General features: G+C 38.7%; 1 long non-coding RNA gene across 1 annotated transcript; it reads left to right on the plus strand.

The window, feature by feature from the left end:
- The first annotated feature begins 1,762 nt into the window (after positions 1-1,762).
- Positions 1,763-4,226, plus strand: LOC113968251. Its single transcript, XR_003534447.1, has 3 exons — positions 1,763-1,862; positions 2,368-2,469; positions 4,046-4,226. It is a non-coding gene; the product is annotated as an uncharacterized LOC113968251 (long non-coding RNA).
- Positions 4,227-14,291: the final 10,065 nt, after the last annotated feature.

Raw genomic sequence — 14,291 nt, forward strand, 5'->3', positions numbered from 1 at the left:
TTTTGTTGTTGCTGTTTTTGTGGGATTTTTTATGTAACAGGAACATGGCAACCTATTTTTGTCATCTGAAAACCTGTCTCCATTACTTCATGTTTAATCTGTTTTCCCAATTTCATTTCACAGTCTACCAGGCAATTCAATCAGCTTAATCTTTGAGCAGCGGTAAGAATGACTGCTGTTAAATCTGCAACGTTTCTTTTGCTCAAATGATCAGGGAAGCCTACAAGATGAATTGGATATACCTTGCTTTGGCCAAAAGGCAATATCTATCAGTTTCTAAATTATATTTATTTCATCTGTTTTTCTTTCATTTGAAGTTTTTTCCCTGAACTTTCTTAGTGTTAAGTCGGATTAGTAACTGTGTAGCTGTGTGGATGGCATTTTGGATTTCTGATCTTAAAAGATTACAGTATCACAGAATGGCTAAGGTTGTATGGGACCACAGTGGGTCATCTGGTCCAATCTCCCTGCTCAAGTAGGGTCATCCTAGAGTGTGTTGCAGAGGATTGCATCCAGATAGTTCTTCAATATCCTCAGTGAGGGAGATTCCAAAATCTCTCTCGGCAGTCTATTTATATATTTTAGTTCTCAAATTATTCCATATATTACCTTCTTCCACATTCTGAAGAGATTTTTGAGTGAGGGAGCTAGATGAACAAAATCAAGTCCTGGTACTTCTAGGTTCCATGTCCCCATTTCATGCACAATCACCTTCCCACCTGCAACTAGTGGCTCAATATTGCTATCCTTAACTGAATCCTAAAGTAAGGCAATTGACTACACTGAGGTGGTTTAGTATGCATGCTTGCTTACTTTAGTTAAAAAGTACAACATAGATGTTTGTCAGTCATGGTTATTTTAATATACTAAGTGCATCAGTAGTCACTTGAGATTAAAAATTTAATAGCTGAAACAATTATTGAAGATACGGTAACAAAAAACACAGAGAATTTGCCAAAGAATAGTTATCTCTCATTTCATGCATTTTAATTTGAGACTTCAGTGCCAAATCATATTAGAGGCACTGAGCCACATGCTTTATTCTCTCCTTATCATCAGGCTTACTCTGAATATTCATAGTTCGCAACAGACAGATTATTCCTCATAATGTCATCTTGCATCATTGACCTCTCTCCGAAAAAAATGAAAACAGAACATCTAGCACTTCTCAGAATGTGGTCTTCTGGCCTGTAAACTTAATATTGAATCAAAATTTAATAATGAAGACTATATTTTTACCAGATAAAAATATTTTCTTTGCCTTTAAAAATGAAATTTCTGGGGAGTTTATGGAATAAATCCTGCATAAATTTCTTTTAAACAGTAGAACAACTTTAGCTGGATCAGATATTTTTTTATATAGGCTTAGCCCCAAATCAGAAAAACACAACACTGCAGTGCAGAGGGCAGACTTAAAGATCCAAACTGTCAGTATTTGCATTTTGCTAGTGCTCTGAAAATGGCCCCAACTGGGACTATAACACAATTAGCTACCTATGAATAAAAAGATTAATTCCTAAAGCAACAATACAAAAAGTCAGATTCGATGGGAAAGGACATAGTGTCAATTTATCTTCAATGAAGTAATATTATTTGTATATATTATAAAAAGTAGTCAACATGCAGCTGCCCAAACTGTTTCTTAATATTCAGTATTTGCACAGGAAATTCTCAATGATCTAATAAGTTTTGGAAGTTGAGAACCTGCTGGCCTGCTTGACTAATGTCTTTCTCTGTGCTGAATTCTCCAAAACCATCTAGTATTGCAGTTCATCGCAGTGTCCCAGTAGCTGAAAGAAAAAAGAGTTGCAGAAAGTCTCACAGGCAACATGAATGATCAGTGAAGATTACAATTAAAATTGGTAAACGTACAGACTTTTATTCCTGATATAAACTGTCACTTTCTTACATGTTACCACCTTCCTAAAAACCTAGATAGATAAAGGCCTGACACACACCCTTAATGGTGGTGCTTCTGCCAGTATTAGTGTTTAAATATATAGGAGATTCTGTATTAAAAAGTAGGGTCTATATGTTACCCATGACTGGGCTGTGAGGGAATTAAGAAAAAAGCATGGAGGAAAAAGATTCTTTCTTCAAGTCAATGGAGGTGAGAAGCAATAAATGTATTAAGAACATGTTATTGCAGCATTTTAGCACTTAAGAGCTTATATTTTTAGTACACTAGTCACTAAACTGGAACTGTAAACTTCCGTCTTGGGCACCTCCCCTGCGAATAGGTCATATCCAAGTGGGATTTAAAGACAGACAGTAAGAAATACTGAAGAAAATTGCAGACAAAAACCTATACCCTCTTTGGGTCATAGATGTTTTATTTAACTGCAAAGAGATTTCCCTGTCTTTCAGGAATAGCATAGATGAAGAAACCAGAGGAAAACTGAACCTTAAATGTGAGAACAGGGAAGAAGAGATTATTTCATCAGGAGATGTATCCATGTTGATAAATAGGTAGTTAGATCCCGAAATTAGTAGACAGTTCCAATGAAGAACATAATATACAGTCAAACCCAACTAAAAATGTTTCAGTAAGCAGTTAATCACTTGTTAATGCATTAACCAATTAACATTTGTGAACATTAACCAATCAACACTGAATAAGCCTAACTGGAAAAATAAATCAAAATGTGTCAGTGTTTTTAATACATGGACTCCTACTCCTCACTTCTAAATAAAGGAATATACTGAATAACTTGAATTTGATTCAAGTTTTCATGACAGAGAAAGTTCTCTTGTCTCTGAAAAGAGAATTACTTGTATACCAACAAAAGCATTAAACTGTAAGTGCATGGGACCAAATTCCCTGCAGCATAAAGTCATTAGAGTGAGTCTCCCCTTGAGGGAACAGAATTAGGGAAATATTTAGCCAATACTAATACTGAAAAATTTATAATCAAATCACAGTGAAAGTGGACTGACTGCAGCAAGAGCAACAATTTGTTTTCGTTGGTGGCTTGGAGCCTATTGAGAAAATTTGGAAATTTAATTAAGAGATTAAAGCCTTCGGAAGAGCAATTTTGTAAACACTTTAAAAGAAAAATCAGCTTTATTGCCAATAAAGCAAGTCAGTTTAAATGAAAAAAACCCAAAACACACAAGTCCATTCTCCCATGACTAAAGACTAAAAATATAATGCTTGTTTCCTTTCTTGTGAGTAAAAAAACATTTATCAGTTGTTTTAGGAACTTTAATATGTTAAAAGTGTTCTATTTTCATTGCATCAGAAGCAAGATAGTGAGTTGGACTTAAAAGTTATCAAAGACCAAAAAATGAACGTATTTGTCTGGCTGCACTTTGGTTTGGGCTTGACATATTGATGTCCAGTCAAGTGAAAGAATTTAATTTTTATGATGGAGATTTTTGGTAAGGAGTTTCCTTAAGTCTTTGGCAGGCCATGAAATAGTAGAAAGAGAAAAAAACCTTACAGCGTGCATTCATTTTTATGGGAGTGATGACTTCCTTACAGATACAGAAAAACATCCTTGCCATTTTATTCTTTATTGCTGTATTGTGTACGTCACCATTATTTTTAAATTATACTTAATTTTAAAGAATTAATTAAATAATAGATGACTATGTGACAGATGAATCAATGATTCCCCTGAAGATTACACTACATAAGAACTTGTGGCCTAATATAGCATTTAAAATATATAATGGTGCCCATTATTGTTGGCTAAGACAAATATTACCACAGCAGTCAAAAAGAAGAGTTCCCACAACAGTCAGTGAAAACTGCTTATCAAATTATGCATACCATATGGCCCAAATAATAGGATTCTTCACACTAAATAAGTGGAAGTGTTAGAAAATCCAAAGACAAAGAAATAAATTACTACATTTAAGTAATATTTTCCCCCAGTAAATACTATTTCTTCTTCACCAAAAAATGGATGTCAGTTGCTTTCATTTTTTTTTAACCATAATTACATCACTAGTGAAAGAGGATGTATACTTAGCCAATGTTAGCATTTAAAAAAACCTAAAATTATTTTACTTATTTTATATGTTCTTCTTCCTATTTCAGGTCAGAACTTTCTCTGGAAAATCAAGCCAAAAAGTGCTGCATAATAAGCTGGATAACATCACAAGGAGAATTATTTTTTAATGGTCATTCCCCTCCATCAAGGATACGGAAAAAATCAAACTTGAATTAAACAAAGAAACAGGCAGCTGATAGGAGCAAAAAATATCAGCAATGTTTCTCTTCACTGAGATTCCATAGCAACTACAGTTAGCTTATACAAATTAATGTGAATTTTGGGACCCCTGGTGCCCTAGTGGTTAGCATGCGGGACTCTCACCGCTGCGACCCAGGTTCGAATCCCAGTCCCCCGGGCAGATGGAGCCCGTTAGCCCTGTGAGGCCATCCATCTATGAGAAGGTCACTCTAAACAAACCTACGTCCTGAGGACCTCACTGCCATTGTCCAAGCTTGCTTGGCCCCGGCAGATGAACCTTAGGATTAAAGGGTGGGCTCAGTTCAGCGCAGGCTGTGTCTCACCTAAAAAATCCATTGCGCAGGCTGGAAAGGTAAAAGACCTTTCCCAAAATCTTCGTTCGCGAAGACTGGCCATTATTATTAAATGTGAATTTAAAGGTTGTATCAAACCCCTACATTTTAGTATCAGTAGCAACGCATCATAACAAATGGTCATGCTCTCAGTGCTGAGACAGCATCTCAAATGGCAGACACGCCTGAAATTCCACCATGTTTCCTTTGGATAGTGCCTTCACATATTCGCAAGCAGGATCAGCAAACCTCAGATAAACTACTATCCAAGTAAGAGAACCTATGCGTCTTTGTCATATCAATTCCATTGTTGTGGGTATTTTTTTCCCTCCTCAGATTCTGCCGTGCATATTTTCCCTGAAAGTAGGAGCTTTTTCATAAAGGTTTATCACCATATTTTGACAGTACAAAGCAGCTGTCATACCCACATATGCACACACCATGGTTAAAGTCACACATATTTCTTTTGGTTTGAGCAAAGGTCAAGGTAGCTGCTGTTACATGCTGCAATCCAGAATTCTTCCTGCCTTTGTTGTCCATTATAAGAAGACACAAAAATGCTAATTTCCCACATCACATCAGATGTGGGATCTTTTATGATCTTTTATGATCCCATTGGATTTTCAAAATAACATGACACATAACACATTAAACTGTCTATAGAGAGGTACTTCCAACAAATTCTTGAGGCCCACCATCAGGGAATGGGCCACTTTTCTAGTGAGACTAATGGAAACAATTTGTGAAAATAATCAAGGAAGTAATGAGAATAAAGTTAATTAGTTATCTTCATCTGATGCCATGATGTTTTACGGTGAAGGAAAATTTTTTATACTGTTCTTGAATTTAACCCAGTTACAGTTTGTCTGATTGATTTGAACTCTGCAACCACTGTACACAATTAAAATCACAGAATCGTAGAATCAGCTAGGTTGGAAAAGACCTCCAAGATCATCAAGTCCACCCTTTGACCTAACATAACCCTGTCAACTAGACCATAGCGCTAAATGCCATATCCAATCTCTTCTTAAATACCTCCCTGAACAGTGACTCCACCACCTCCCTGGGTAGGCCATTCTAGTGCTTAGTCAGTCTCTCTGTAAAGAATTTCTTCCTAATGTCCCTTCCCTGGCTCAGCTTAAGACTGTGTCCTCTTGTCCTACTGCTGGTTGCCTGGGAGAAGAGATTGATACCCACTTGGCTACAACCTCCTTTCAGGGAGTTGTGGAGAGTGATGAGGTCTCCTCTGAGCCTCCTCTTCTCCAGGCTGAACAACCCCAGCTCCCTCAGCCTCTCCTCATAGGACTTGTGCTCGAGTCCCTTCACCAGCCTCGTTGCTCTCCTCTGGACCTGCTCCAGCACCTCAATATCCTTCCTGAACTGAGGGGCCCTGAACTGGACACAGTACTCCAGGTGTGGCCTCACCAGCGCTGAGTACAGGGGCAGAATCACTTCCCTGGTCCTGTTGACCACACTGTTCCTGATCCAGACCAGGATACCATTGGCCTTCTTGGCCACCCGGGCACACTGCTGGCTCATGTTCAGCTCCCTGCTGATTAGAACCCCCAGGTCTCTCTCCACCCGGCTGCTCTCCTGCCACTCTGTGCCCAGCCTGTAGCGCTGCCTTGGGTTGTTGTGGTCAAAGTGCAGGACCTGACGCTTGGCCTTGTTAAACATCACACCATTGGATTTGGCCCATCTATGCAGCCTGTCTAGGTCCCTCTGTAGAGCCCTCCTATGCTCCAGCAGATTGACATTTCCCCCCAACTTGTTGTCATCTGCAAATTTGTAATGGCACACTCAATCCCCTCATCCAGATCATCAACAAAGATATGAAATAGGACTAATCCCTGGGGTACACCACTAGTGACTGACCGCCAACTGGATGCAGCGCCGTTCACCACCACTCTCTGGGCCCAGCCCTCCAGCCAGTTCTTAACCCAGCACTGAGTGCCCCTGTCCAAGCCATGGGCTGCCAGCTTTTTCAGAGCTATTGGATTCCTAAAGGAGAATGGAGTGTTGTCAATTTGTGAATCATAATTCCTTCATATCTTCCATTATTTCTAGGAGGAGGTAGACTTTTTTCAGCATTAATTATTTCAATATTCTGCTTCAGTACAGTAAGATATTTGCCCTGTATTATGTTGCCTTAAGATCACGCTCGGGATCCAAAAATAGACGCATCAGGCAATCATTAGTAGAGATAAGGCAGAGAGCAGCTTTAATAGAAGGTCTTCCACCTGGGAGTACAGAGATACAGGCCACGTGTCCAGGGGGTTCCAAAATTCAAGGTATTTGTCCATCCAATCCCAGATCTATCTGCCCCGCAGATCCTCCCCCTGGCACACCTCTCTGGGAACTGAGTCAGGGGTCCTAAGACCCCCTCTTCCTTATCTTCCTCTTTGTCACAGCACATCCGGTCCTTGGAGCTCCTCCAAGGCTCTGGGTTAGAAGGATGCTTTGTCTGTCATGGCACCTTGTTGTAGAGGCCTGGGGTACGATGTTCTTAAACAGAAAGTCCTACCTTGAGGGAAGTCTAAACAAACTAAAGGCATTTAGAAGATTTGATATGAAATGGGGAAAAGGGTTTGGGTAAATGTGTAAACTACTGCATATCTGCAGTTATTTGAACAACTTGAAGAAAAGATGTTTGTATTTAACAGCTTTTATTAAAACAGAAAATACAAAACTTCTCTTTTATGAATTTGTTTAGTTGTTTTCTAAAATAATGGAATTTTCAGCATCCAGAGTAGTCAAGAGATAAGATGTATCATGCAGTCCATAGGTCAAGACATTTATGGAAGCACAGGTATAACTGCTGCTGGTACTTGGGATAGGGTGAGAAGAAAAATAGAGCACAGTTGGATGACTACATAGCCTCCTCGTTTTAGGTAATTTAGTGCACATTTAGACACACAGAGTCACTTTAAAATCTCCCAAATACATAAAAGAAAAAGTCTGCTTCATCTCTTATGAACTGTGATTATGACCTGCTTAACAGTATACAAACATTTCCGGTTTAAACTGATAAAGTAGATACACTGCTTGTCACTCTGAATTTTAAGGTTCATCTCCATGGACTTCCTGAAGACAGACACCCTAAGTGCTTTGACTGTTCACACAATTTTGTACACTAAGTACCTCAGTAAATCAAATTTATCGTGTTATTTATTTTTCATACTTCTCTGCCCCAGTAATTTCTGCTAAATAGAATTCTCCCTTCCCACTATGCTTCCTCTCAGGAGAGTTATTGGTCGCGCATATCGAAGGATAAGAAATTCTTACTTTTCATATTTTGTGCAACTACCCGAGAGCAACACTCCCAGCAGAAATTAAGCCTCAAGCTAAAGTTTTACTATGGGACCAGTAAGAACTAAGCATTATTTGAATTGCAGTTGCTAGAAAATATCAGTGCTCTTTCTTCTCAGATTTATAATCTAATGAATGAAAGTAATTGTATTATTCTGCAGCGACACATGCAATTGACATTCCACAGAATGATAGGCCCTAATAGCAACCCCAGTAAAGCCAAAGTAATAAAAAAACTCTGCTTTATGCAGAGCAGACACTACACTGACATCAAAACAGCAACTTTAAAACTAGAGGGCAAAAGGGTTTATTGTGTAATCTTCAATCAAGCTAAACACTGTCTGTGCACACCATACGATTTTTCTTCATCGAGGTTAGTGTCATTTTGCTGTGCTTTCCCCTACTTTCTAACAATGATTAATTTCATTACACCCCAGGAGTAAGGGTTAGTGAGTAGGAGTTTGAACAGGTGGAATAAATATAATTTTAGAAAACAAACTGAAGCTTTTCTAGTGAAAGATTTTGGCAGCAAAGATTAAGAAACCAGATTTGCTTGTGACAATTCGACCCCTTTTCCAACTCAAATATGACTTTATGTTAACCTCAAAATATAGTCACAGGGAAAAAAACCCCCATCATTGCTTTTCCATAGCAAAACCCAGCAACAACATCAAAACCCTTGCAAACTTACTCCTGTTAGGAATAAACATTTTAGTTAGGGGTAGGAAAGGGCAAAAAAATTGTTATAACTTCTGCTATGGGTATTTTGCTTTATCTGGGTGATAGCAAAGGGTTGCATTTTAGGAATTTATGTCTATAGCAGTTTCACGGACAAAGGGTCATAAATCAATTCCTATTGGGAGCCTATTTGCACTCACAGCTTTTTACAGGGACAAAACAATTTTGAAAAGAAGATTTCTAGGGTTCAGATAGCATACCTGAACATCAATCCTCTTAGTAAATACCGTATTCCCAAGGTGTTACTCCTATTAAAAAAGTAATACTAAAAGAATTTTCAGGTTTCTTTTAACACTTTATTTCCACATATATCACTCTTTTCCTATCAAGTCCAACACTGATTCTGCTTTTGTTGGTATTATGTGTTTTCTAATAGAGGAGAACTGGGGGTAAAAAAAATTCAAAAACACATAAAAGAACCCAGAAAAACAAACTTCACCACCCCAAACCAAAACATCCTGTTTATCCAAATATTAATTGGAATGAACAAGACCTGAAAAATTCTCTTTGTACTGTGCAACTTCTATAGCTGCAGTGAAGCCTCTCTGGTATGACATCTTCATGTTTATTAACTCTATGTCTATAGACTGTGTATCATTGGTGAGATATTAATAATGAGAACCTGTGACAAAACCAGCAGACAAGTCACGGTTTTTGTAAAATTTCACTTTTATGTTTCTTTAACAATCTCTGCTCCCTGCTAAGCTTCATTTATATACTTTTTTTTCATTTCTTCGTTGTATACTCCTGAAAAAGCTGGAAGCCCACAGCTTGGACAGGGGCACTCAATGCTGGGTTAAGAACTGGCTAGAGGGCTGGGCCTAGAGAGTGGTGGTGAACGGTGCTGCATCCAGTTGGCAGCAGGTCACTGGTGGTGTCCCCCAGGGATCAGTGTTGGGTCCAGTTCTGTTCAATATCTTTATTGATGATCTGGATGAGGGGATTGAGTTCACCATCAGCAAATTTGCAAATGACACCAAGTTGGGAGGGAGTGTCAATCTGCTGGAAGGCAGGAGGAATCTACAGAGGGACCTGGATAGGCTGGATAAATGGGCCAAATCCAACAGTATAGGGTTCAACAAGGCCAAGTGTAGCCAGGTGGGTTTCAGTCTCTTCTCCCAGGCAACCAGCAGTAGGACAAGAGGGCACGGTCTTAAGCTGAGCCAGGGGAGGTTTAGATTGCATATTAGGAAGAAATTTGTTACAGAGAGAGTGATCAGACATTGGAATGGCCTGCCCTGGGAGGTGATAGAGTCACAGTATGGGGAGGTATCTAAGAAAAGACCGGATGTGGCACTTAGTGCTATGGTCTAGTGGACAGGATCATGGATTGGACTTGATGATCTTGGAGGTCTTTTCCAACCTGGTTGATTCTGTGATTTCCCCTCTATGACAGAGTCTCGCCAATGGATGAACTATGGCCTACAGTACACACAAGAGATAGCATGGAAACCTTAACCAGTAAAGCTGTGGAAACTGCCCTGTCAATCAGAGGGCAAGGGCAATGACCATGAATTCAGCATCTCAGTGTTACTGCAATTGTCACAAATATTTATTTAAACCTGATGCCAAGGCCCTGAGTGTACCAACAGGGCTTCAACTGTATACATCTCACCTGGGACCTCCACCCACTGGGTCTCAGCTCACAGGTCTTACCAAAATAAAAGCAAAACCAAAAAACCAACCAAACAAAACCAAAACCAATACAACAACACAAAAAAACCCCCAAAAACACAGTGGAAAGTCATGATGGATGACTGATAAGTTATACATGCCACACATCCCAGGAGGTATCAATCAAGGAAAATAGCAAGTTTTTCTGCCACAAATTGTACTCAAGAGCAACTACATTGAAATCAATCTTCCAGAAAGTTGAGGTTTAGGAAGAGAACAAAACAACTTCATGTCTCAAACTGACAGCTTTTCTCTAAAATGTGTTTGAACTGACCTCTAGAGTATGACTCAAATCACATTAAATTTGAAGCATACAACTATATAGAGAGACCATTCTGTGACACAGAATTTGCAACCTCAGAGTAAAAGAAATGAACCTATTCAGCAAAGCTAAAGTATAAGAAAGGTGTCAAGGATAGAGAGAAGGCAAGTACAAACAGGGTAATAAGCAATTTTCACAGCATATGCCTGCTTCTCTGCTGGTACATGACATAATTTCTTCAAAAATACTTTTAAAGTGGAAAAGAAAAGAAAACCTTGTTTGAAGCTCTCCTCCTAAGCTTTCTTTTAGTTCTCCTGTAGTCCTTTCTTTTCAAAGGCATTTTGCTCAGAGGTTTGGCTAAACAATGGGCACAACAAGCACTTTGGTGCAGTTTACTCTGGCTGCTGGAGTTTTTGCAGATTACAGGTAACTGCAAATAAGAGCCTACTAGGATTCTGAAGCACTCCTAAGCCTCTAACTGCAACCTCAAGTGTTCAAGTCCTTTAAAGTCTGGCCAAGGATCAGAGGCTCTTAAACTTGAGCTGGACTAAATTACCCGAAGTGATATTTCAGGATGCAAAATGAATAGATGGCCCTTTAACAAAAATAATCACCCACAGATTCTACTGTCTTCATTTTCTTAGTGCAAAATTTGTCTCAATTTTTCTTTATCTCTATGAATTTTATCTATAAAATGAGAATTATTTTTATCCGAAAAAACCTTAACCCTTAAAGCATTGTACTACGGGCCATACAAGACAATATTGTTATACTTCAACTGTCTTCAAGACAGCTTTGAAACTAATTTAAGACATCAGCAAAAGATAACTTAATAAGTGCTGAAGATACACTACTGAAGTATTTATTAAAGCAATGCAAATAAGAGTTTAATTTCAATTATTTTTAGTGGAACAGTATAGATTGATGAGTAAAGTTTCAGTTAAATGAGTTATTAATTTTTTTGTTTTGTAGCCATGTTTTAAAAGGAGAAGAAATCACCACTTCAAACAAAACAAAACAAAACAATTTGAAATTTGGCAATTTAGAAAGAAGCAAGAAGAATCATGGGCAAGAGTCCTGACAGAGGAAGTATCATGATTTAACCCCAGCCAAAAACCAAGCCAGGCACAGCTGCTCTAATTTGAGAGAATTGGAAGGGTAGTGAGAAAACTCATGAGTTGAGATAAAGACAGTTTAACAGGTAAAGCAAAAGCTGTGCACACAAGTAAAACAAAACAAGGAATTCATTCACCACTTTCCATGGGCAGGCTGGTGTTCAGCCATTCCCAGGAAAGCGGGGCTCCAGTACATGTCATAGTTAGTTGGAAAGACAAACATCATCATTCTGACCATTCCCCCTTCCCCCAGCTTTTACTGGTGAGCATGACATGGCATAGAATATCCCTTTGGTTAGCTGGAGTCAGCTGTCCCAGCCATGTCTCCTCCCAATTTCTCGTGCACGCCCAGTTTACTCACTGGAAGGGCAGCATGACAAACAGAAAAGGCCTTGACTATTTCCGAGCACTGTTCAGCAACAGCTAAAATATCAACACTGATTTCATCAAAAATTCAAAACACAGTCCCATACAAGCTACGGTGAAGAACATTAACTCTTGCCCAGCCATAATCAGCAGAGAAATCTAAGTTCAATAGTGTTTTTCTTTCCTTTTCCTTCCTCTTCCATCACAAGTCTTGATGAATTTTTTGTGTTTTTTTTTGTTCTCTTTAATAAAGAATTGCATAAAGATATGTGCATTATATAGACACAGTAAAAACATTGAAGAGTTTACAAAAAAATGAGAAAAAAAATTTGAATCATTTTGTGGATCTTCTTACATCGCCTAGAAATACCATCCCCATCTAGGCCAACCACATCCTGGGATACATCAAAAGAAGGCTGATCAGCATGTTGAGGGAGGTGATTCTCCCCTCCACTCCAGTGAGACCCCACCTGGAGTATTGCATCCAGGTCTGGGGCCTCCCAACAATAGAAGGATTGGACCTAATGGAGCCCATCCAGAGGAAAGCCACTAAGTTAATCATCTAGGGCTGGAGTACCTCTCCTACAAAGACAAGCTGAGAATGTTGGAGTTTATCAGCCTGGAGAAGAGAAGGCTCCAGGAAAACCTTACAGCAGCCTTCCAGTACAAAAAAGAGACTGGAGAGGGGCTTTTTACAAGGGCATTTAGTGACAGGACAAGCAGTAATGGCCTTAAGGCCATTAGAGCTGAAGGAGAGTAGGTTTAGATTAGATATTAGGAAGAAATTCTTTATTTAGAGGATGGTGAGGCACTGGGACAGCTTGCACTGGGGTGCTGGGGACTCCCCAACCCTGGAGGTGTTCAAGACCAGGTTGTATGGGGCTTTGAGTAACCTGGTCTAGCAGAAAGTGTCCCTGTCCATGGCAGGGTGGTTGGAGCTAAAGGGTCCCTTTCAACCCTAACCATTATATGATTCTGTGATACAGAAATATCCTCATAACATCCTTTTCACACTCCTTGCTTCCTAAACTTAATTATTTTTGTTTTGGATCTCTAAAGGTAGTAAGGAAGTAGTAGGACCACTAGATTCCAGCTATTTTCATAATTGAATTATACAAACTCTTAGTAAAAGGGTATATCCATGGTTGCTCACTAACTTTGTAAGTATCCCTGCATGGCCTAGCAGGCAAAAGCTGCAGGAAAACTATATGTGGCTCAAAATATCTTAACTTTTAAGCATAGTAGTTTCCTCACTCAGAGTATTTAGAAACCCATAAAAATCTAACAAATTAGTTTTTGTTAACCAAAACAAATGTTATCATTTATGTTTACAGGTACTTCTCATGAAATTCATTAACTATCCATCTGTGAAAAATCCTTTAGCAGTACATACAATTTTAATCATGTTTGACAGTGAAATTCTTTGGCACAGCCATAGGTCTTAATAAAATCATGATAAACATTCAGGAACTGATGTTTAACTAGAAATAATCACATTGTCTTCCTTCCGGGAAAAAAATAATAAAAGTTCATGTGGAAAAGTTTGAATGGAAATAATTTTATTCATTTTAAAAGTTCTAAATATGTCACTGAAGTTCTATTTTCACTCCTGGCATGAATGACAGCTAACACCAAACAGAAAAATTAATATTAGAGAGAGGGGGAAAAAGAAATCTGTCTGTTTGGAGTTTAGTGTTTTAAATACGGAAGGCATCTGGCAGAGAGAGAAGATACTAAAGCATAGGTGACAGCCTGCTCCTTAGACAGGAAAAGTGCTGAAGATGAACCATTCAAAAGACTAGAAACAGTTTTCACACATAGTTATCTGGGACAAGAAAGGACTGACAAAAGGACCTTAGCAAAACAGAGGAAAAAAAATACTGTTAGCTCACAGCAGCAGGAAAAATGCAGACATTGCTAAGAGCCCTCTTGAAGAGACATTGCTAACTTCAATAACTCAGTGGAAAAGGAACTTGAGAGATGTGGGAGGAGGCATCTACAGGATTATAAATTGAGAGAAAAATCTTTATTTTTAAAATTGCAATTACTATTTAATGTGACTTGTACATCTCTGAGGATTTGCAAGGCAACTTCAACAGTTAAAGCAGGGATAAATATCACTATCCTAACACCTTAGTCAGCAGAGGCTTTTCCTTTCTCCCTACCCCATCCTCAGATTCAGGACTTAGATCAAACGAGTTACCTTATCTTTGTGACACACTAAGCAGTTCCTTTTATTAGTTATATAATTTAAACTGCACAGGCAATAGATGATGCAACATACAGTCAGTATCCT

This window comes from Neopelma chrysocephalum, unplaced genomic scaffold, assembly GCF_003984885.1.
Source record: "Neopelma chrysocephalum unplaced genomic scaffold, ASM398488v2 Primary Assembly neopelma1_67, whole genome shotgun sequence".
Taxonomy (NCBI): Eukaryota; Metazoa; Chordata; class Aves; order Passeriformes; family Pipridae; genus Neopelma; species Neopelma chrysocephalum.